Genomic DNA, 24,673 nt, shown 5'->3' with positions numbered 1-24,673 from the left:
ATTCATGGTGTTCACACTCACTACGGAACATCACATAAAAAGACAATGGACTCTACATATCTCCTACTGAATACACACATATAAGCAGCAACACCCAGGCTGCCCCTTCCTCACACAAAAAAATGTGAGTGCCCATGGCTGGTTGCTTGGTGATTAGAGCATGGGTCCTCCAACCACAGGTCATAGGTTCAATTCCCGGTCAAGGACACCACGTACATTGGTTGCAGGCTCAATGCCTGGCCCTGGTTCCAGTGCAAACCAGAGACAACCAATCGATGTGTCTCTCTCAAATCGATGTCTCTCTCTCTCTCTCTTTCACTCTTCTCTCCTCCTTGCTCCCTCCCCTCCATTCTCTCTCTCTTAAAAAAAGAAAGAAAGAAGTCAAGTGGGAAGGTGAGAATTGAAAAGAAAAATGTATGTGTATATGTATGTGTGTTGACATCTCAAACCTGAATCTGATCCATTCTCTAAATCCAAAACCCATTTACAGAAAACACAGGGACAGAAAAACATGTTAAACACCACCACCACAGGAATACAATCAGCCAGATACAGACTGTGGGCAATCTACTGGACAAATAACATGGCTTTTCTCAACAAATAAACTATTTAAAAAAAAAAAAAAAAAAGGAGGGGGAATCCATAGATTAAATGAGACTTAACAGGTATGATAAGTCTCATTGGATCCTGAATGGAACACATTAAACCTAAAAAGATATTTATGAGAAAATCTGAAAGGTTAACACTGACTGGATACTAGGTGATGTCAAGCAACTACTTTTAATTATGATAATATTGTCATTATATCCTTAAAGAATCCTTATCTTGCATAGATATACACTGAACTATTTAGTTTAAAAGTAATCCAGTGGGGGGTGCATGGTGGTGGCTATGCATGTATAAAATCAGAGTGGTCATCCTACCTAATAACAGACAAATATGCAAATTGACCGTACCTTCGCTATGCCCACGATTGGCCAGGAGGCGCGGGGGGGCGGGACTTGGGGTGGCCGGGGTGGCCGATTGGGCCAGTGGGATGCTGAGCTCGCGTCACCAGCGGCGGCGCAAGCTCAGCGTCTGCGCCATGGCTGTGCTGCAGCACAGAAGGGGCCTCTGGGGCAGCGAGCTCACGTCCCGCCGCGGACCATCAAAAGCGGGGGAGCTGGGTGCCTGTCCGCTCAGGCACCAGGCCTTTCAGAAGCCTCCGCCGCGCCTGGTGATCAGTGCACTCCCACAGTCAACCTCCTGCAGCCAGCCACCCTCCCGCGGCCCCTCCCCCTGGCTGGCCAGCCAGCCAACCTCCCGCGGCCCCTTCCTCTCCCAGCTAGCTGGCCAGGCCAATAGGGACTGGGTGAGATGCCCCGATCGACCCCAAATGCCGGCCAGGCCAAGGGACCCCACCCATGCACAAATTCATGCACCAGGCCTCTAGTATATAAACTTGCTTAATTAGACATGCTTTCTAATTTAGCTACTTTTTCCAGCCCAGTGAAGCACCCCAACTTCTCTTTCAGCTAACTGTGAACAACACAGCAGTAAATATCAACATGAAGCAAATTATTATTGTAGATCACGCAGGGAGAACAAAGGGTGAAATATTTAACTGTCAAAATGAGCCGCGAAAGATGGCGGCTGGCAGGATGGAGTGGAGAGAGAGGAAGTGAGTGAGGGTATGAAAGGAGAGTATGTGGCTGTGCGTGGGGTGTGTGTGAGTGAGTGAGGGAAAGTTAAATCTCGCAGGAGCAGCAGGGGCTGGCAGACAGCCTCTCCTTGACAAGGAGAGACTACCACGGCTGCGGACACTCCCCGGACAGAGGAATTCCAGCACGGAGCCCACGCCATCTTGAACGGCCATTTTTAGAAACCCATCAACACCACCAACAAGACAGGCCTTGGAACTGCCCCGCGACCCATCACTGACCGCAGCCAATATCCTGCTACCCCAGCTGCAGACCAGCGGACCTCCAAATCCAAAGATACACCGTTCGCAGCAGCTCTAGAAACCCATGAAAAACACACATGGTGTCAAAACAAGCCAGAGGAAAAGCATTTGGGCAAAAAAAAATGAAAAAGGACCCCAAGTCAAATTTATAGAAAATATCCCTTTACTAACTTTTGGTTGAGAATATGTTTGTATATTTTCAGAAAATAACTCCAAGACCATGTGGATTCCTGCAATAGAGAGGAACTGACAGGACTGCTCCAGCCATGAAGACAGAAGAGAAACAGTTCAGAGATGGAAGACGCTGACAATGCCTTGCCATACTAGCAGACAACAGTTGTGCGCTGCTGAAGGATGCCCAGGACCAAACCAGAGACAGTCGGACCTGCATCACTACCATTTGTCCACCACCCAGAACTGAAATATCATTGCTGACATGTACACATAAGGAAATGTTCGACATTGAAATTGGGACTCAAAAGAACTGCTGACCCAGAAAGAAACTCACTACAGACTGATTCATTTGCCTCCCAGCAAATAACCATTATGGCTTGTCTCATTTTCGGTTCTTATAAGTGTATTTCTTGTATCACATGATCTCAAGCATCTAAGGGAAATAATGAACAACATAAGCTGAAGAACAAAAACAGACCCAGCGACAGGTAAGCATCGACCAGACTGTCAAACCTCAGAGGGAAGGCAGGGGAGGGTGGGGAAAAGGGGGAGAGATCAACCAAAGGACTTGTATGCATACATATAAGCCTAACCAGTGGTCATGGACAACAGGGGGGTGGGGGCATAAGTGGGGAGGGGTTCGGGATGGGAATAGGGGGATGAGGACAATTATGTGATACCATAACCAATAAAGAAATTTAAAAAAAAAATTAACTGTAGCAGTGTTTGACTATATTCCGTGCAGTGACAAAACCTGAAGTCATTTTCAAGTTCCACCATTTCTTACTTCTTTTCAGTTGGGTCAAGTTTCTAAACTTTTTAAATCTCCATTTTCTGGCTAATGGAAAAAAAAAATAGGATTCCACCAAGTCTCTTATCTACCTGCTCTAGGACTTCTGTGAGGATCAAATGAGATGAGGCACAGGAAAACGCTTCACAGACATTTGGTTAAAGTGTAAAATGTTTCCACCTGGCTATAAAGCAAGTCGTGTTCCTGGGCTGAAGAAGCTGTAAGGAGGCTAGTCACTAGGGAGAGGAAGCTGGGCGTTGCTACGTGACGTCATTATCCAGCGCCCACAGGCACCGTTTCCAGGCTGGGCTGGGCTGTGGGCCCCATTTTGCGCCATGGGGTCTTCGGCAGCAGCGGCTGCGATTTAGTGGGCTGTGGCTCCAGGGTGGTTCGGGGGCCTGTGTCCCACTTGAGGAAAGCCAAGTGTTGCTTTGTCAGCCAGGTCCATGCTGCCATTTCTCTGTAAATGGCAAGTGTGTATCATGATAGCTCCTGAGTTGAGCATCTGCCCCCTGGTGGTCCATGCGCGTCATAGTGACTGGTCAGACAATGGGAAGGACACTTAGCATATTAGCCTTCTATATATATAGATAGATTTTCTATTACATGATGTTGAACTTAATCCTAATATACCTGAAGTAAAAAAGCTATGTATAGAGTGGGTGGAACAGATACAGTCATCTACACTAATAAAAGAGAAACATGCAAATTGACCATCACTCCGCTACGCCCACCAGCCAATCAGCGAGTATGCAAATTAACCCAACAAAGATGGCGTTAATTTGCATACGCAGGCGCGGAGCGAAGACTGAAGACAGCGTAGAAGGAAGAGGGAGGGAAAGCAGAAAGTGGGGCAGTGGCAGCAGTGGGAGGGAAAGCATGGGGCGGCAGCGGCGGGGGGAGGGAAGTCCGCCTCGGCGGGCTTCGCTCCCTTCTCTGCTTCGCTCAGGCCGCAGGAAGCCCTATTCTTGTAGGAATCTTCCTGCAAAGGGCCTCTAGGATACTTATACAAATGCATAAAAATGCCCATAAATTGAATGACTCTTCTTGGAATGACACAAAGAAGTAGACAGAAGAGAGGGAAACAACCAGGAAATTATGACATGAGATTACAAAACTTTTATTAGGTTAAATAAGCTGCTGCCCAGGACTAGTAACCAAAGTATATAAAGAACACCTACAAATCAATTAGAAAAAGAAATAAAAGGGATGAACAGGCTATACCAGAACAAGAAACATAAATGAAAAGGTATTTACTGGTTTCCAGGGGAATACAAATGAAAACCATGAGATTTCATTTCATATGCATCAAAAAATAAAAAAGCTTCACAATGCCTGGCTGGTGTGGTTCAGTGGTTGAGCATCAACCCATGAACCAGGAGGTCATGGTTTCGATTGCCGGTCAGGGAACATGCCCAGGTTGCAGGCTTGATCCCCAGTAGGAGGCATGCAGGAAGCGATTGATGCTTCTCTCTCATCATGGATGTTTCTATCTCTCTCTCCATTCCTCTCTCTGAAATCAATAAAAAATATAGATATACTTTTTAAAAGGACAGACTGAAAAGTAAAAAGGGACTTGAAATCAATTTATAAAAATAATTATCAGGCCCCAACTGGATATCTCAGTTGATTAAGAGCATCGTTCCAATATGGCAAGATTGTGGGTTTGATCCCTGGTCAGGGTACATACAAGAACACCCAATCTATACTATAAATGGGTAATATGCTAATTAGACCAGTTGACCGGATATCTTTCGGACGTCCAACTTCCTTCCAGACAAAGCCAGGGGTGCGGGGGCCCAGGCAGAGGCAGTTAGGGGCGATCAGGCCGGCAGGGGAGCAAGCAGTTAGGGGCCAGATCAGGCCGGCATGGGGGAGCAAGCAGTTAGGGGCGTGATCAGGCCAGCAAGGGAGGGCAGTCGGGGGCGATCAGGTGGGCAGGGGAGGGCAGTTGGGGGCAATCAGGCCAGCAGGGAAGGGCAGTTGGGAGCAATCAGGCCAGCAGAGGAGGGCAGTTGGGGGCGATCAGGCTGGCAGGGAAGCGGTTAGGCAGCGATCAGGCCAGCAAGGGAGCAGTTAGGGGGTGATCAGGCCAGCTGGCAGAGGCAGTTGGAGGCGATCAGGCCAGCTGGCAGAGGCAGTTGGGGGCAATCAGGCAGGCAGGCAGAGGTGGTTAGGGGCGATCAGGCAGGCAGGCAGGTGAGCGGTTAGGAGCCAGCAGTCCCAGATTGGAGAGGGTGCAGGCCAGGCTGAGAGACACACACACACACACCCAGCCGCCCCATGCACGAATTTCATGCACTGGGCCTCTAGTTAATGCATAAATATGTAAAAAACGAATCAATCTCTCTCTTTCTCACTCCCTCTCCCTTCCTTCCTCTCTCTCTAAAATCAATCAATTCAAAATAAAATAATTATCATCCCCTTTTATTGAGAGCTTTCTATGTACTAGACACAGTTCTAATTAGATCACCTGATCTCATTTTAACTTCTCATTTAATGCAGGTACTATTAATTATTCCCATTTTCCAGATAAGGAAACTGAGGCCCTAAGAAGATAAGTATTGTGTCCAGAATTGAGGCAGTGCTAGTATATATGAGCATTATGTACAATGGACTCCCAGGAAAGTCCCCAAAACCATTGTACTTGGAACTCAAAGGCACCTCCTCTAATTCTCAGCACATTTTTCAAATAGCAGCAGGCCCCAGGTGTGATACCCATGCTACTGGGAGAGATCCCAGAGAGCCACTGACCTTGTTCCGTGGAGCTTGGGGAAGCCATTCTAGGATATTCTTACAGAATCAACCGCTGACACTGGGAGCCAGAAAACTGCTGAAGAGGTGTCAGCTATTACACAGCAAGACTCTTCAAGCTCACTGATTAATTAAAACCTGTTCAGTCCCCCAGAACAAGAATTATTGCCTGCGAAAGCAGGGAAGACTGATAAACTGTGCCTGGCCAGTTACCATTCCTATTTCCAAGGCATTCCCTGACCTCCCTACCACAGGAAGACTGAGCAAAACCTAGTGATATAGTCAGCTTTCCATATACAGGGGCGTGTATGTGTATGGGTGGTATCTCCAACAAAGCCTTCTCCACCTAGTTAACCTGCACACATCCTCTACATTCACTAGCACCAAGGCCGTCTGTTCCATGCCATATGCACCCAGGCTGTCCAGATGAGCCACTGCTAGGGCTGGACTATGCAGATTGAATGGGCTGAGGGACAGGAAGCCAGAAGGTTGGAGGCTACAGGCAGGCCCAAGAACTCGCTGGGAGACCAAGGAGAGGGTGTGTGCATGCCACCTCCCTCCCAGCCACATGTCTGTGGGTATGCTGACATCCTACTAAAACCCCAAATGGATACAGCCACCCATCCTTGGATAAGGTTACTCCTGCACCTGATATCATAAATTCATTCATAAAATAATTTATCCCACACCCACCACATGCCAGGAACTGGTAGAGACAAGGATAGAGACAGATTCCTATGCTTTCATGGAGCATACAATTAGGAGTGGGGATCGGGGGGACAGATAATGCGTGTCAAGTAGGAATAAATGCCATAAAGAAAAATAAAGCAGCCCTGCCCGGTGTGGCTCAGTTGGTTGGAGTATCGTCCCATACACTGAGAGGTTGCAGGTTCAATTCCTGATCAAGGCACATAACCTAGGTTGCTAGTTTGATCCCTGGTTGGGGTAGGTATGGGAAGACAACCAATTGATGTTTCTCTCTCACACTGATGTTCCTTTCTCTGCCACACACACACAAATCAATAAGTATGTCCTCGGGTGAGGATTAAAAAAAAAAAATAAAGCAGAGTAAAGAGCTAAAGAGTGAGTGATGAAGGTACTATTTAAGGACAGAGGCCTCACTGAGAAGGTGACATGTGAGCAGAGACCTGAAGGGGGAGGGAGCTTTAGGGATACTGGGGCAAGTGTTCTAGACAGAGGGAAAAGGCAAGGCAAAGGCCCTGAGGGAGGAGCAGCAGGAGGCCAGGATAGCTGGAGTACAGCCAGCAGCAGCTGAGATGTCTCAAATAAGATCATACATGGGATTTGGGGGCCTGGTGGTTGGGGTGGGGGCACAGGCATAGCTGACACTGAGTACCACTCCATGGCCAAGGTGTGAACACGTTACATATACTAGAAAGGAGAGTGGGTACCGCTCTTTTTCCCCATTTCATCAGATAAGGAAACAGGTCCAGAGAGGGAAAGGAACTCACCTGAGACCACACAGCTTATCTGTGCCAGACTGGGATGCCCCATACCACATGGCACAGAAGTTTGCATCCCATAGGAGCTCAACACTGACCCATTCCTTCTCCAGGGAGAAAGAGCCTACATTTCCTCCTCACTCCCTCAATACTCCACCCACCCTTTCTTCACAGTTTGGAGCAGACAGGTAAATATTTCATGAAAGAGGCAGGAGGAAAAAAAGGAAGACAAAAAAAACCACCAGTCTAGTTCCCGAAAAGGAGAAGCAATATTAACTTTCTCTACTCTACAAGTCACTACCAAACATAACAAACATGACTCACCTACAAGATGTCCCGAACATAGCGCTGATCACAAAGCAGGCAGGTAACTGTAAGGGGAACGCTAGGCTCTTGAGCCTGGTTCTCCAGGCAAAGTTCACCTGCTTCAGCTCTGCAGGCTGCCTGGGCCTTGGTGGTGCCTTCCCCAGCCACTTGCATGTTTGGAATGCGGAAACGGGAACCTGCCGTGCCAGCTCCTAACAGGGACTTATTCAACAGCCACAAGAACATGCCAACCACTGGAGTTCCCCAAGAGATGACTGGCTGGTGTTTGTGAACAGGCACGTTACCAGAGAGGACTGTTTTGCCAACGGTCCATTTGGGGGAGGGAAATAAAAGGACTCCTTACTCATCAGACACCTGGTCTGAGGAGCCTGAATGGGCTTAAAAAAAAGCTCAAAGGTATCAAAGAGTGCTAGCCTGTTACCTCCCCTCCAGGAAATAGGCCACCTGTTCTCTGACCGAGCCAGGGCTGGACCTGTGCCCACAGTATGCCCCCTGCCCTGGGCTTGTGCCTGCCCGCTTCGTTCACAATCTCACAATCCAAAGGTGGACTTCTTTCCCTGTGCAGAGAGGGAGCGAGTTCGAAGAGGCAACAACACAACTTAATGATTAAGCACGTCTGCTGGACTCTCTGGCTAGCTCTGGAAGCACAACTGAACGGCTAAGCCTAATTAATAACCACCAAAACCCGAGAGCTTCTCTGCTCAAGGTACTATTCTAAGCACTTCATAGGAACTCTCTCCCCTAGTCCTCACAGCTGCCCTCTAAGTAGGTACTATTATCATTTCTATTTTACAGATGAGAAAATTCTGGAACAGAAAAGTCACAGGCCAGAAGTCACACAGCAAGCAAGGGGTGAAACAACTCTTGGTTTTTAGTTCTTAACCACTGCACTAGATCTCCTCTTAAGAGAGACCAGTCCTCCCCCTGGGCCTCAGGTTCCTTATCTGTAAAATGGAGTGAGTGTGAGAGATTAGTGAAATCTTTATGGTGAACACTTAGCCCCAACCCACAAAAAAATGCTCAATAACTATCAGCTGCAATTATTAAATGCTGACTTCACATTCAATCAGGTTAAGCTGATACCTTCAAAATGGGGGTAATCATGGTCATGGAGTTTAAATTCTGGACTGCTGCTCTGGCCGGTTGTTCAGTGGTCAGAGCATCAGCCCACAGACTGAAGGGTTGAGCATTCGATTCCCGGTCTAGGGTACATACCATTGGTTGCAGGTTCGATCCCCAGCCCCAGTTGGGGCACATGCAGGAGGCAACCAATTGATGTTTCTCTCTCTCGTTGATTTTTTTTTTCTTCTCTCTCTCTCCCTCTTCTCCCTCCCTTCTGCTCTCTCTAAAAAATCAATGGAGCCCAGCCAGCGTGGCTCAGTGGTTGAGCGGCAACCCATGAACAAGGTCACAGTTTGATTCCTGGTCAGGGCATATGCCCAAGTTATGGGCTCGATCCCCAGTGTGGAACTTTCAGGAGGCAGGAGGCAGCCTATCAATGGTTCTCTCTCATCACTGATGTTTCTATCTCCCGTTCCCTTCCCCTCTGAAATAAATACACACACACACACACACACACACACACACACACACTTTTTTTTAATCAGTGGAAAAAATATCCTAAGTGAGAATTAAAAAAATAAAATAAATTCTGGACAGCTGAAAGGAAACAAATTAAGAATACTGCCACAAAAATATATATGCATCCTACTTATTCTGAGTCAGGCACTAAGACAGAGTGGTAAACAAAAGCCACACAGACCCTGCTCTCAGATAGCTTACAGTCGTCTGTGAACACACCGGCATAAAACAGTGAAAAAATAGCAGACAGAGTGCCTGTGGGCCAGGCACTGCAGTATTCTAAGCCCTTTATCAGCTTTAATGCACTGAATATTCTCAACAGCCTAACAGGGCAGTACCACTACCAACTCCACCTTACAGATTTGGAAACAAACACTGCAAGGCTAAGTGGCTTGCCTGAGGTCACACAGGGAGCCAAAATGGAGCCAAGACTTGCATCCAGGTGGTCTGGCTTCAGAACCGACGCTCCATTCCTGAGTCCCTCTTACAAGGCAAAAAACAGCTTTACACTGTATCTATAAGTAATAGCAACAGGCATCCAGAGGAATTTCAGTCTGCAACATAAATGGTCATTTTGATAGGTTGTTGGGAACGGAAAGCATGATTATAAAATATTTAATTATTCAATAAGTCATTTAGTATGTTAATAAACTGGGTTAAACTCAGAAGAAGTAAAAATTGGTAGAAGAAATATCAATAACCTATAATTTGAAGATGACACCATTCTATTGGCAGAAAGTAGCAATGATTTGAAATGACTTCTGATAAAAGTAAAAGAAGAAAGTACCAAAGCAGGACTGCAGTTGAACATCAAGAAGACAAAAAATCATGATCAAAGAAGTACACAACTTTAACACAGACAATGAAGACACTGAAATTGTTAAAGATTTTGCTTATCTTGGCTCAGTCATCAATTCAAATGGAGAGTGCAGCTAAGAACTCAAGAGAAGGCTGAGACTCAGAAGGGCAGCAATGGAAGAAATAGGATAGGTCGCTAAGAGCCAAGATGCCTCATTAAATACCCAAGTTAGGATCACATACACCCTTATATTCCCAATTACTATATATGGATGTGAACGTTGGACAGTGAAGAAAGTGATAGGGGGAAAAATTATTCATTTGAAATAGTGTGTCAGAGAGCTCTATGGATACCCTGGATCACTAGAAAGACGAACAGTGGTTCCTGGAGCAAATTAAGCCTGAAATGTTTCTACAGACAAAAATGACAGAACTGAAGCTGTCCTACCTCAGGCATATCATGAGAATGCAGGGTTCTTTGGAAAAGACAATAAAGCTGGGAAAAAATAGAAACAGCAGGAAAAGAGGAAGATCAAATATGAGATGGCTTCACTCATAAAAGAAGCCATAAGCATGAGTCTAAGGAGCTGAGCAGAGCTGTGAGGATAGGACTCTGTGAACATCACTCATTCACAGGGTCACCGAGAGTCAGAACTGACTCAACTGGCACATAACTCACAGAATACAGTTGACTCTTGAACATGGGTTTGAACTGTGTGGGTCTAATTACATGTGGATTTTTTTTTTCTCATTCAATACTACAATTGTATTCTCTCTCCCTTATAATTTTCTTAAGTTTCTTTTCTCTAGTTTATTTTATTGTAAAGTATACAGTATATAATACATATCACATACAAATATGTGTTAACCAACTGTTGTCAATAAGGTCAGTAGGCTATTAGTAAAATTTGGGGGGAGTCAAAAGTTATACACAGATTTTTGACTGGGGGTAGAGGGAGCGGTGTGCTAACCCTTAGTTGTTCAAGGGTCAACTGTATGTTATAGCAGAGGCCACATTCTTGAGCACTTCCCATGTGCCAGCTACCGGAGGTAAACACTTAACCTTTATCTTCCTCTTCATCTGTACAAACATCCAATGAGGCAGTCCTCAGAGGGGAAAGCTGAACCTCTGAGAGAAGCAACTTGCATAGGAATTGGTCAGGGGCAGAGAGGGGAGTGAGATCCAGGTGTTTCTGAACAGAGTGAATGCTCTCAAACACCAAGCACACTGCCCCTCACAGTGCTGCCTCGTCACCCAGTTTGGGATTACCTGCATTTTCAGACAAAAGGTTGACGAGATTGGAGAAAAGGCTATGTCCTGACTCAGGTGATTACAAAACAAAGTTGGTAAGTATTATGACACAAAAGTGGATGGGTATTATGTTCCCACTTTGTTTCACTAACTTCTGCAGCAGATCCAGTTATTTGCCTACCCAATATCCACTCCCCTCTTCCAGTCCTTTCCCAAATAATACTGTGATTTAATTCCTGCAGCCACTCTCCTCCCAGCAGTCATGTGCTTCTGGTGAGGGCGGTTCCATCCCCAGCCACAAAGAAAATGTGGAAATCCTGAATGGCCCTCGCCTGTGATTTCCCCGGGCATGGTCACGTGTCACAATGCTGGCTAGTGAGATATAAGGGGAATATAGGAGGCAGAACACCTAGGAAGAGACACATAGCGAGTGAGAGATGCCCTCTTTCTGCTACTGGATGTGACGACTGGAGCTGTGGCAGTCATTTTATGGCCATGAGAGGAGTCTGAGGACACAGGCACAGGAGACACATGAAGGATGGCAGAGTGGTATAACAGAGAGAGCTTGCCTACAGGCACTGTGAAACTTCTTAATCAGTCAACCCTGGTGCTACCTACCTATAAGCTACTTTGTTATATGGGTTCATAAATCTGATTTCACAGAGTAGATTAGTGGTTCTCTCAGAATGTGCTCCCAAGAGTACCATTATCACCTAGAAACTTGATAGAAATACAAATTCTTAAGCCAGATCTACTCAATCAGAAACTGGGTGAAGCCTGGCATTCTGTGTTTTAAGAAGCCATTCAGGGAATTCTATGAGCTCAGGTTTGAGAACCACTGCAGAAGCACACAGAGATGAAGAGTTCAGAGTGAGGCCTCTGGAGTCAAGCTCCTTGGATCCAAATCATGTCACCACCATTTTCTTGTTGTGTGACATTGGGTAAGTTATTTAAATTTAGTTGTCTCATCTGCAAAAAGGGATTAATAAGCCCAGCCAGTGTGGCTCAGTGGTTAAGCGACGACCTATGAACCAGGAGGTCATGGTTCGATTCCCAGAACATGCCCTGGTTGCAGGCTTTCATCCCCAGAGTGGGGGCGTGCAGGAGGCAGCCGATCAATGATTCTCTCTCATCACTGACGTTTCTATTTCTCTCTCCCTCTCCCTTCCTCTCTGAAGTCAATAAAAATATATTTTTCTTTAAAATAAAAGGGTGGGGGGGGGATGCTCTAGCCCAGTGGCTCTCAACCTTTCTAATGCCGCGACCCTTTAATACAGTTCCTCATGTTGTGGTGACCCCCAACCATAAAATTGTTTTCGTTGCTACTTCATAACTGTAATTTTGCTACTGTTAATGATCGTAATGTAAATATCTGTGTTTTCCAATGGTCTTAGACTCTATAGCAGCTCTACAACCTGTCGCGACCCACAGGTTGAGAACCGCTAGCAGGGTCGTCTAAGACCATCGGAAAACACAGATATTTACATTATGATTCATTAACAGTAGCAAAATTACAGTTATGAAGTAGCAACGAAAGTAATTTTATGGTTGGGGGTCACCACAACATGAGGAACTGTATTAAAGGGTCGCGGCATTAGAAAGGTGGAGAACCACTGCTCTAGCCAGTTTGGCTCAGTAGATAGAGTGTTGGCCTGCAGACTGAAGGGTTCCGGGTTTAATTCCGGTCAAGGGCACATGCCTGGGTTGTGGGCTCGATCCCCAGTAGGGGGTGTGCAGGAGGCAGCTAATCAAGGATTCTCATCATTGATGTTTCTATTTCCCTCTCCCTCTCCTTTCCTCTCTGAAATCAATAAAAATATATTTTTTAAAAATGGGGGAATAATAAGACTGCTTATCTTACAGGGTTGTGAGGAGGCTTAATTGAGTCACTTCATGGTAAGCCCTAGCAAAGTGCTAGCATATAGCAGATGTTATATAAATCACTATGTGTTGCTATTACCGTTGTTTGCACCCAAAGGCATACCAACTGACACAACTTTCTGAGCACCCGGAAAGCTGCATCCATAATTCCTTGAGGTTTATTTTGCACCCCTGGGACCCAGCCCAGTACTCTGGGTTTCCAGAGACATATGCTTCCCTGGCCAGCATAGGGGTGTGACACATAGGAGGTGCTAAAGGCCTTTCTCCCAAGTCCAGACCATCATCATCATCCCTGAGACTTCCTCCCACAGCTTGGGCTTCCATGGTCCAGCAGGTACTCCCATGGACACTCCAGGCTGGGCACTCTTCGGGCTACTCTAGCCAGTTACTGATCTGGAATGCCCACAAGTTCTGCCTGAACCAAGAGAGCACCCCGGTCACACAGGTCATGCTGAATGTCGGCAAGAGTCCAAGGGTGCGCTTCCCTCTGGAAGCTATCCGAGATTTCAAAACTGGTGGCACCAAGATGCAGAAAGCCAAAGAATGACGAATGCCACCCACAGGTAAGGTCCCAGCAGGAAGAAGCAGCCTCTTGTCAGGCTCAACAGCAGCACTAGGTTCATGAGGCCTTAGGTGGGGCCCTGGTGTCACTGACACTGTGGAGCCAGTCACCGAAAGATAGGTGTGGGATGCGAAAGGCGAAGAGGTCCCCAACTCTGACCACCAACCCCTGCAGCAAGAAAGGATTGGTAAGCTTCCTTGGGCTCCCGAAAGGGAGTTATTAGGCTGAACCTCACAAAATTACCAGCATTTAACCATTTTTGACCCACAAAAAGGTAATTTTACATGGTTTAACATAACATAAGCCAGGAAATTCACTCAAATAATGCAATGTCAAGGAACAGGTCACGAGTAAGAAACTGGGATAGTGGTATCTCTGGGGAAGGGAACTGGGTGCCTTATTTTTGTTCCTTTGGTTCCACACATCTGTGGTCACTATTCAAAATTTAACAAATTAATCAACCCTACAATATCTCCCTGTTTCTGTCAGAGGAAAAAACAAACCTGTACTGAATCTTAAGTGATCTGCAAACCTGTCACCTCTCTGTCCCCATCCCCTCTTACTCCCTCCCTTACTTTGCTCCAGTCACACAGGCCTCCTTGTGAGCTCCTGTTTCTTACCAGGCCCATGGTCTCAGGGCCTTTGCACTGGCTGCGCCCTCTGCCCAGACACCCTCGCTGCTTACACAGTCTCACCTCCTTCAGGCCTTATCTGTACTCATGGTCACCTTCCCAGGGAGGCCATCCCTGGCCACCCAGTCTAAAATGTTAACACCCTCCACCCCAATATCTCGTATCTCCTTTCCCTGCTTAATTTCTCCCACTTAGTACTTATAACCACCTAACACAGCACACATCTCATCTTGTGTACTGTCTGAATCCCTCACTTAAATGAGAGTCCCATTCAAACCAGCACTGTATGCCTTGCTCACTGCTGTCGCCCTAGTACCTAGAAGAGTGCTCAGTCAGTGGATACCTGTTGAGTAAGTTTAAAAATCAGATGCAGTGTCAGTATTCGGAGTTTGCTAACCTCAGATCCAACACAGGCAGCTCCACACCGGAAACTCTGAAGAAATTTAAGCTGCTAAAACGGATGACAGTGCTAACATTCTCTCCACTCTGGGCTCACCTCAAGGCCTCTGAAGGAAAAAGAAAGGACAGAACTGAAGAGGGTGCCAGGGGCAAAGTCTCGGAGAAGGCCAGAGGGTCTGTAGGACTTCCCCTGCTTTCCTCCCCACACACCAAGAACATGATGTACAGAAACAGGGCTGGAGCTACTGCTACCATTAACCATTTCTACCTACTTGGCAAAAAACGATAAGCAGAAACCCCCAAAGGTGCACTCTTTTCCTACCACACAAGGGTTCCTGCCACACATTCATTTTCTGTTAATTTACAGACCCCAAAAGAACAAATGCAATAGGAGTCTTTAGTCGATGTGAAGGGGTGTGCGGGTGTGTTTGTTGTAAAGAAGTTATAATTGCTGGCCTGACGTGAAATTATCATCAAGTCCAAGGCACTGTCACAAGCTGCATCTTGCCCCTTTCCGTCTGCTGTCAAGTGTCAGAACGGAAAGGGGCCACTTTCCCTGCCTCCCACTGCAGTGCTGGAGGCAAATCAAAAGCTGGCTTCTGGTTCTGTGTGGGGCCTTAACAAAGCCCCATCAGTGGAAGGGTCTGTGCATGTCAGTCCTGAGGGGAGGATGGAAGAGGATATGAGGATCTTGTTGGAACTTGCCCTTGAAAAAAAAATGTAGGAGGGGCCCCACGGTCAGGTGCTGGAGAAAAAGAGATCTTCCGGAAGAGGCTCTCGGCAAACTGTGGCTGTTTCCTCAGAGCAATGGGAAAGCCTGTGGCCAATGGAGCCTTGCAGATGTCCTCAATACTATTGGATGCTACGTTACCAAAGTGTTCTGAAGCCTTGGGCCAAGTAGTGACTCATTCATTACACCAAGAAAAAAACACACCATTTTTTGTTTGTGATTTTTTAAAATATATTTTTATTGATTTCAGAGCGGACAGGGAGAGAGATATGATGGAGAATCATTGATTGGCTGCCTGCTGTATGCCCCACACTGGGGATCAAGCCCGCAACCCGGGCATGTGCCCGAACCAGGAATCAAACCCTGACCTCAAACCCAAACCCCTGGTTCCTATGTCAACACCCAACCACTGAGCCACGCCGGCTGGGCCACACCACTTTGTTGTTCAAATGGACTGAGCAGAGGCAGGGAATCCCCTCACCATACACTTAGGACTGAAACATACAAATGCTGAGTGAAATTTGTGGTACTTGTTTCTAATTTTTCATGATAAGCCATTCAAACACACAAAGGTGAAAGGAAGAATATAATAAACCATATTTAACAGTTACCAACTTATGGCCAATCTTACTTCCTCTTTATTTAACTGTACACTTGTCCCCTCAACTCCTTGCCTATCCATATTATTTTGAAGCAAATCCAAAACATCTTAACAGTTCATAGGTATTTCAGAAGATATGTCTTAAAAGATAAGGTTGTTTTTCTTAAGGAGAACCACAGCATCATTATCATATCTAAAAAATTAACAAGAATTCCTTCATAATATCAAATATCCAGTTCATTTTTATTATTTTAAAGAAAGGGGAAGTGCAGATTCCTGAATCATTAAAAAAAAAAGCCGGTACCCAGAGTGGTGTTAGTCAGTATGGTCCTGCTTGCCCATCCTATTTGTCCATACATCCATCCATGGAGAGACTATAGACGCTGGAGCCACTGGCTTGCATTTGAATCCTGGCTTAGACACTCATCACCTTTGTGACATTCACTGAGTCTCAGGACTTCAGTATCCTTATATGGGAAATGGGAGTCATAGTTCTAGATCATGGAGTAGTTATTGAGATTAAAAGAGATATTACACAAAAAGCAGGTATAGAAGTGTCTTGTACACACTAAGAGTTCAGTGAATGCTGGTTAGTATCATTAATTCAGCCAACAGACACTTACCAAGCATCTTTTACATGCCAAGTATTGTCCAACAGTAAGAGATAGTGGTAAGGTTAAAAGCCTTGTGAATCACCACCTGGGGACAGGGATTGGCACTAGGTCACCACCTGGAGACATAAACAGACTCAGAATCTTCCAGCACCTGCCATGTTTGGGGAGAAGGCTCAGATTCATCCTGCCTCTGAGACGGAGAACCCTGAGCCAAGGAAGTAACTAAGAGTCTAGAACAGGGGTCCTCAAACTACGGCCCGCGGGCCACATACGGCCCGCCGAGGACATTTATCCAGCCCGCAGGGTGTTTTTGCTGCCGCTGCCTGTCCTGCTTAGCAGCCGACTCGTCCCGGGCCCGCAGTGCGCATGTGTGGAATGTGCGCCGCACTCTCTGACTCCCCTCCTTCTCTCTGAGGAACAGTGAACTGGCCCCCTGTTTAAAAAGTTTGGGGACCCCTGGTCTAGAACTATGACTCCCATAGAGTTGACAGAGGAAAACACTGTGTCATCCCTCTCCCCGTGTCCCCACCCGGCAATGCCTCTTTGGGTCAGAGCAAAGGCAAGATACATATGCAGAGTAAGCCCTGCTATTGCTGAGCTCACAAGAAGATGCCACTCAGCTTCCACAGGAGACTACAGCTGTGAGAGACAGAGTTAGCAGACAAAAAGAGAAAATAGGCTTCACACCCAAAGAAGCCATTTAGAAATGAGCTTCCAATAGGCTGGGCTCCCTCATTCTTGCTGCCCACCCTCCTCCCAGTCCCTCAAAACTACACTCTGTCCAGGGAAGTAAGACCTATTTCAAACAAAACCTAGAGCTCAACTTAAGGAGTGGACCTAGCAGTTGCTCAAGTCTAAACCAGCACCAATATAGACTCGAGGATTGAAGCTAACAAACTGGGAATTCATTTTGTGCAATGAGTCCTTCCTATGGTTTTCATTGCACAAAACACAAACCCCATCCCCCACAAACACCATCTAGTGCAACGCATACAACAGTATGGCCTCTGCACCTGAGTGCATATTCTGCCTAATCTTGAGCAAGTGGCTCCTCATCACCATACCTCAACTTCCCCATCGGTACAATATCAGCCACCTCAGAACACAGGGCACAGCCCCCAAGCACTAAGAACAGTGCCAGGCCTGTAAGGCACCTCTGATGGGCAGCAGCTGTGAGGTTAGCTATACCTGCCTACAATAAATATGCTTTTCATCACTCATCTGCCCTTACTCACCAATATAAAACAGGGATGACATATTTGATCTATCATTGTGAACGACCACCCTTGATTTATGTGTGTCTCTCTCACACCCTAAGCCCACACTGTCCAATACATGAGCAACTGAAATGTGGCCAGGGCGAATGGAAATGTACTGAAAGTGTAACGTGCACTATGTTTTGAAGCCTTCATATGGAAAAAAAGAATGTAAAGTATATCAATAATCTTTACATTGATTACATGTTGAAATGATAACCTTTTAAACTAAATAAAATGTTATTAAAATTAATTTCCTGTTTCTTTTGACTTTTTAAAAATGTGGCCACTATAAAATTCTAAATTATGTCTGCATCAGTAGCTAGCGCTATATTTCCAGTGGACAGCATTTCCGCAAACCCTACCCGTGTCTTCTTATTCACCTTCATACTGTCCGTGTCCAGCATGGTGCCTGGCACACAGGCTAGGTAGAAAAAAATGCTTCATACACCGCTGGATGAAAGAGGCTCTTTGTACTTATATCCTGGTCTTAAAAGTACCTGCTGCTGTCTTCACATCTAACCAGGCCTGCTCCATTCAAAATATTTAACAACCTGTAAGACCCAGGATATACCAAATCAAAAGGGACCCAGTCATGGTGGCTGAAGCAAGGTCCTGGGCCACACAACCACTTGAGTTGCTGGCTCAGTACTTTCAAACACACTTTCCCCTGCCAACCCAAGTCACCTTGCAAAACTCACCTAAATGGAGCATTTACCTTATTAACTCTCCTTTGACGCCTGCCCTATTGCCTGTTAACCTGTGTCTGGTGTAGTAGCCAAGCAATCAACCTTGTTTTGAGGCTAGGCTCTGCTGCAGGGCCTTCAGTTTTGAAGCAACCCAACATTCCAACAGAAATTGACCCCACTGTGTCTTACTGTCAGAGGAAGCAATGCTCACACCATTCCTGCTGCCACGAGTTAGGTACTAGATATAGTCTACAGGTGTCAGACAGCATGTGAAGGAAATGCTGCTTCCACTTCCTAAACTTGCCTCAGCCTACTGGAGAGAGGGATTAGGCATGAGTGTGAAGGAGTCTAGAGTCAGCTTCCTCACTTGTAAAGCAAGATCCATAAACTTACCTACTTCATTGACTCCTGAGAACTAACTGAGGAAAAGTATGAATGGTTAGAAAAATGACTACTACAGAGTATGCATTAGGTAAACGTTAGATGCTTTTATTATCATTGTTTTACAAAATTATAGTAGTAGTAGAGGCCCAGTGCATGAAATTCGTGCGGGGGGGGGGGGGGGCGGGGAGGGGATCCCTCAGCCCAGCCTGCCCCCTCTCACAGACTTGGAGCCCTCAGGGGATATCCTACTGACGGCTTAGGCCCGCTCCCCTCTACAGGAGGTGACTGGGCTGATCAGGGGAAGGCGCCAACCCCATCACGCCACTGCTGCTGCCACTGCCACAGATGCAAAGGTGTTTTCATCAACACGGACTCCAGTCCCTTCACCATGAAAAAAATGACAACTTTCTTTAGGCATTTTCAAGATGTGTCTTTCATGGGATATGACATTTCTTTCTTTTTTTTGTTTGTTTATCCTCACCTGTTTCCATTAATTTTTAGAGAGCGGGGAAGAGAGAGGGAAAGACAGAGAGAAACATCAATGTGAGAGGGACACTATGATTGGTTGCCTCCTGCATGAGCCCTGACCTGGGCCCTGGCCAGGGAGGAGCCTGCAACCTAGGTATATGCCCTTGATCAGAATCAAACCCGGACCCTGCGGTCAGCAGGCCGAGGCTCTATCCACTGAGCCAAACCGGCTAGGGCAGGATATGACATTTCTTAGCCCCTCCAGCAGCAGTCCTTAGTTTTTTCCTCCAGGAGTGAGGTGGAAAAACCCTAGATCACCTTCTTGGATTCTTATTACCCAAGTTACAAAGAACACTGCGAGTGGCGGTGTACAGGGAGCTTAGCCAGTGAGCGGTCAGAAAAGGTGTTTCCTCGGCAGCTCATGCGCAGAGGATCCCCTGCATTATATCCGCTGGGCTGGGGGCTTGCCCAAAGCTACGTGGCGGCGGCGGGAGCACACCCCCAGCCCAGCGGACACAACGTGGGGCTGCCGGGCTGGGGGCTTGCCCCGGGCCATGCGGCGGCCACCGGGAGCACGCCCCTAACCCGGCAGTCCCTGTGTTGTGTCCGATGGGCTGGGGGCATGCCCCAGTCAGGCAGCCACGCATTGTGTCCGCAGCCCTCCCTCCCTCCGAGGCCTGGGTGCTATGGGCCCTGCAATCTTTGTTGCAGAGTGACAGTTAATTTGCATATTATCCTTTTTATCAAATTAGATGAACTTGAAAAATAGGAATTTGCTCTTTTCCAGCCACAGTGACACTGTTTGCAACAAACTCATTTCTATCTCTGTGCCTTTGCACTTGTTGCTCCCTCTGCCTGAAATATTCCGCTCACAGCTCTTGGTTCATTCCAGTCTCTCAGCTCATGTGCCTTCCCTGACCATCCAAGCTGAAGTAACCATCCCTTCCTCACCACCAGCTTTGCCCCATCATCCATGCTCTAGGCCCTCGTCCTGTCATTTCACCTACTATACGTAAAACCATCTGAAATAACCTTGTTTATTTTGTCTCCCTAGCTAGAATATAAACCCTAGGAGAGCAAAGATCTTGTCTGTCTTGTTCCCTGACTAGGGTTTATGCTTTTAGCCACTATGCTTCACTGCCTATGTACCAGGATGCTCAATGGATGTGTTTATGAAGGTAAAATCCCCCAACAGCCTAAATGTCCAGCAATAGAAGAATGGTGGAATAAAGCATGGTCTCTCCATAGTTAGAAGAATGTGAGTCTAGCAGTTAAAAAGAATGAGTCGGATCTGTATGTAATGATTTGAAGGGAGATGCCCTGTCAATAATTGAAAAACTCAAGTTACAAATATATGTGACTTGATCCCTATTCCTCCTTTTTGGGAGTGGTGAGGGAAAAGGAACAAAACAATCAATATATGCATATATATATATCCATTTACGCACCGAATAAGGTGAGAGCATCCACGCAAATCTCCAAGGGCAGAGTGCATATCCATTTTGTTCACTACTAAATCTCCAAACCCATACAATAAACACTTAATAAATACTTGCTGCTGGAATGAATGGCTATCCCTGGAGGGACTTTAGAGTGGAGGGTGGCACCCATTATTTTCCTTATACAGCTCTGTACTGTTTGACATAGTATTACAATGAGCATGTATTTCTTTGCGTAACTTTTTAGAAGTCAAATTCAACCCATTCTCACACACATAAATTAAGGCCATGATCAGAGCAGTCCTTCTTAGTCCTCCTTTCTTAACAGGAGCAATACCAGTCTTATGGAAAGCTAAAAACAAACACTTTACCTTAAAGGAAATGACTGTTTAATTCTTTTACTAAAACACAAACACATGTCCTAGCTAGTTTGGCTCAGTGGATAGAGAGCAACAGCCTGCGGACTAAAGGGTCCTGGGTTCGATTCTGATTAAGGGCATGTACCTCAGCTGCAGGCTCAATCTTATCCCCAACCCTGGTTGGGGCTATGTGGGAGGCAACCAATCAATCTGTCTCTCTCGCATCAATATTTCTCTCTCTGTGTCTCTCCCCTTCCCTTCCACTCTCTCTAAAAATCAATGGAAAAATATGCTGGGGTGAGGATTAACAAAAATAAAATAAATAAAATAAAAATAAAATGATTTGGCAAATTTAAAAAAAATTAATTTAGATTTTGTGAGTTAAACACATAACAAGGTTAAGCTGTTACCATAACCTGTGTCATTTTTTAAACCTGTTTGAAATATATAGGCAAAATCTGCTTTATAGAAAAAAAGGACACCAATTACTGCACTTCTAAATTCCATTTTTTTACTTACCTAACAACTGAAATGTCTGAAAAACAAGTTCACATTTAAATCTTAGACCATTCCACAGATTGCTAAAAAACCATGTGTTGTCCCTAATAATTAAGAACAAAAAATTTTTAAATGTCACTGCTTTATTTCCTCAGATTAAAAAACATTTAGGGAAATTTGATGGCCACCACAAATTTAATTAAAACCACGGGTTCCCAATAATGGGTTTCTGACAACAGACTCAAGCTAAATGGGCATCTAATAAATTCCCTTCCCAGTCTGCTTCCAGGTGTGTGCTGCCTCCTGAAATGCCAAGTAGGGCCACCTTCCCTTACAGAATAGTCTAACTTGCTGACAAGGTATGACTTTTCAGAAAGAAATGAACAACTCAGCCAAGCTTTGCCAGGCTAACACTGTAGAAATGGGCCCCCTGAAAGCAAAGCCTTGACACCACACCTGTGGCCACTGCAGTCTGGCCAAACCTATATTGTCTTCTCTGCTCCTAATACAATGTGCTACACACATTAATCCTTAGCAACTTCACAGAAACAACTCAACCTAGTCGGAAAAGGCCACCAGTGGCCCAGGAGGACTTTCGGTGTCCACGAGATGGGAAACCAAGGTTGGCCAAAGAAATGACATTTCTTGGAGATGGCAGCTCCATCCTTCTTGCCAATCAACTAGACCTGGGAAGGCTGGGAGAGAAGAGCAACTTCCAAGTTTCTGGCTTGGGCAATTGGGTCAATGTTGGCCCATTTGCCAAGATGGTGACTACTGGTTCTGCGAGAAGGGGTTTAGACTGAACATGTTGAGTTCATAGTAGCCAAGGGACAAGTCACCAGGGGACATCGAGGAAGCACAGGCATCAAGGAGTTCAGTGGGCTAGTATAATTTTGAAACAAAGTGCCCACAGAACTGGGATGGTCATAAAGCACTGGAAAGAATGTGCTGACTTGGGGGGAAGAGTGTGTGAATGAGCAGAAGGCTGTTGCTAGCAGGTCAGCACCATCTCTTCTCAGGTCCTTATACTGCAGTATGTTCCACAATTTAACCTTTAGTGAACAAAAATGGGGGAGAGGAGGCCAATAACCTTGTCTCTGCTCTGCCCTATGAAGCAGCAGCAAAGGCCTATCAAGAAAAACAAGATAAATTAAGTGCTTACTATGCACCCGGCCCGGTGCTTAACACTAAACATGAATTATCTCCTGAGATCATCAAAACAAGCCTGGCTCAAAAGTCCTATGACTGCCACTTCACAGGTGGGATACTGAGGCTGGAAGTGAATGTGGGGAGGAGCTCAGGGCTGTCATGTCACAGCCCACAGTCAGGCAGCCTCTGGACCAGATGGAGAAGACTGAAGAAAAACAATTATTTTACATAAGAGCTGTTCCTTAGTGAGAGAATACAACCTCAGCAAATCCTTACAACCCTCTGAGGCTGATATAACAAATGAGGAACATGAAGCTGCAGGACAGGAAGTAAACTAGACCCGTTCTGAATCTATCCCGATGGGGAGACCAAGACTATAGCCAGAGCCCCACCCTCAAAGGGTCTCTAGGGCACTGGAAAAACGCTGAATAAAAGGGACCATTTCGTGAATGCTATGTGCCAGGTGCTGCTCTAAGCACTTTATACATGGTATTCGCATTGCATCCTCAAAACAACTTTATGAGGTGACTATTAAAATCCCCCAAGTTATAGATCGGAAAACCGAGGCACACATCGGTGGAGTCAGTTCACAAGGTCGCACAGCTGGTAAATGGAAGAGCCTAAATGTGAATTAGGGTCTCTCTGCCTCCCAAACCAAAGCTCTTAACAAAATAATTTCAGCCAACAGCAGCCACCTTGCATTGACGGCTAACTATGGACTCCGCTTTTTACACGCACACCCTCAACTAATCCTATGCGGTTGCTAACACCTTCACCCCATTTCTCTGGAGCTAACAATAGCGCAAACACGAAATAAGTGCCCTCTGTGTGCCAAACGCTTTACTCGCCGCCAGATCTCAACATCTCAAAAGAATTCCCAGCAAAGGGAAGATCCTCTTCTCCCCCCGCGTTTTACCGAAAGGGGAAACTGAGGTTCCGCACGGTTTCCCCTAAACCGCAGCTCCGGGGAATGGCAGAGCCAGGACGCGAACCCACTGCACCCCGACTCCCACTTCATGCTATTCCGCACAGAGCCGGGTAGCACGTCGAGAAAGTTGAGCCATGCGGATACGAGCCCTTCCAGGTCTGGAGGACTCGAGTCCCAGCGCCGCCGCCCCCAAAACTGGTGCCCACACCTGGCCGGCCGCCAACCTTCAGAACACTCCCGCTCGCGCTCCAATAGACACCGATTCCCCGCCATCCTTAAGTGAGGCCCCCCACCCCCCTTGCTCCTAGAGCCACATACCTGGGCATCCCGGCTGCCCGCCTCGCGGGCCCCACGACCCCGGCGTCCGGCCCCGCACCGTTCGCTAGAGACGCCGCCAGCTCCGGTGGCCCGAGTGACTTCCAGGCTGCCCACTTCCAAGCCGCTTCGAGCGGAGCCTCCTGGGAACTGTAGTTTCGCCCTAGGCGGCAGCAAGCAGAAAAACGCCTGGTGCGCAGGTGCCGCGGGAGCGTAGGCGCAGCACCGCGCCGCCTTCTGGGAATGGTAGTCCACCTGTCGCCTCCCTGCCGCTCCAACCTTCAGAGCACTTCCGCAGCCCCTAGTGCAGTGAGGAGTGGAGGCGTGTCTTCTGCAGGCTCCAACCCGGTTGCCACGCTCCTTACTCCGCGAGGTGGGGGGGCGGTTTTCCCTTTCTTCCAGCCCCGTCCGCCTCCTTCTTCCTTTCGGCGGACCCTCTCCCTCCCTCTCCGCCAGGCGCGAGGTACTTACGCCGAGGACGCGTGCCTGGGGAAAGGCGGGGACCGTACAGCGCTAGACTCCCAATGGAGCGGAGCGGCGGCGAAGGACATCTGCGTGTGTTCGCCGGCCAACTCCAGTCTAAATTGCCGCGGGCCCCGCGGGGAGGACTTTTTTTTTTTTTTTGCCTTTTGAGAGCGTGTGCGCGCGCGCGGTACCTCGCGCTGGGCTTTTTACTGCCGGCTGCGGG

General features: G+C 46.8%; 1 protein-coding gene across 4 annotated transcripts in view; it reads right to left on the bottom strand.

Moving 5' to 3' along the window:
- Positions 1 to 24,135, bottom strand: part of SIPA1L3 (signal induced proliferation associated 1 like 3) — a 246,732-nt gene extending 222,597 nt beyond the window's left edge. For 2 of the 4 annotated variants that reach the window (XM_079799982.1, XM_079799985.1), the window contains exon 1: positions 7,448 to 9,078. The gene's annotated coding sequence lies outside the window, so the exon portion shown is untranslated. Of the gene's footprint in view, positions 1 to 7,447; positions 9,079 to 14,553; positions 15,907 to 23,988 lie in introns of those variants that run through there. The other 2 variants (XM_079799983.1, XM_079799984.1) reach the window with 2 other exon arrangements.
- Between the last annotated feature and the right edge of the window lie 538 nt (positions 24,136 to 24,673).

This window comes from Cnephaeus nilssonii (genome assembly GCF_951640355.1).
Source record: "Cnephaeus nilssonii genome assembly, chromosome: 20".
NCBI classification, from domain to species: Eukaryota; Metazoa; Chordata; class Mammalia; order Chiroptera; family Vespertilionidae; genus Cnephaeus; species Cnephaeus nilssonii.
The sequence above is the reverse complement of the archived record's forward strand: the minus strand, read 5'-3'. Positions and strand labels throughout refer to the sequence as shown.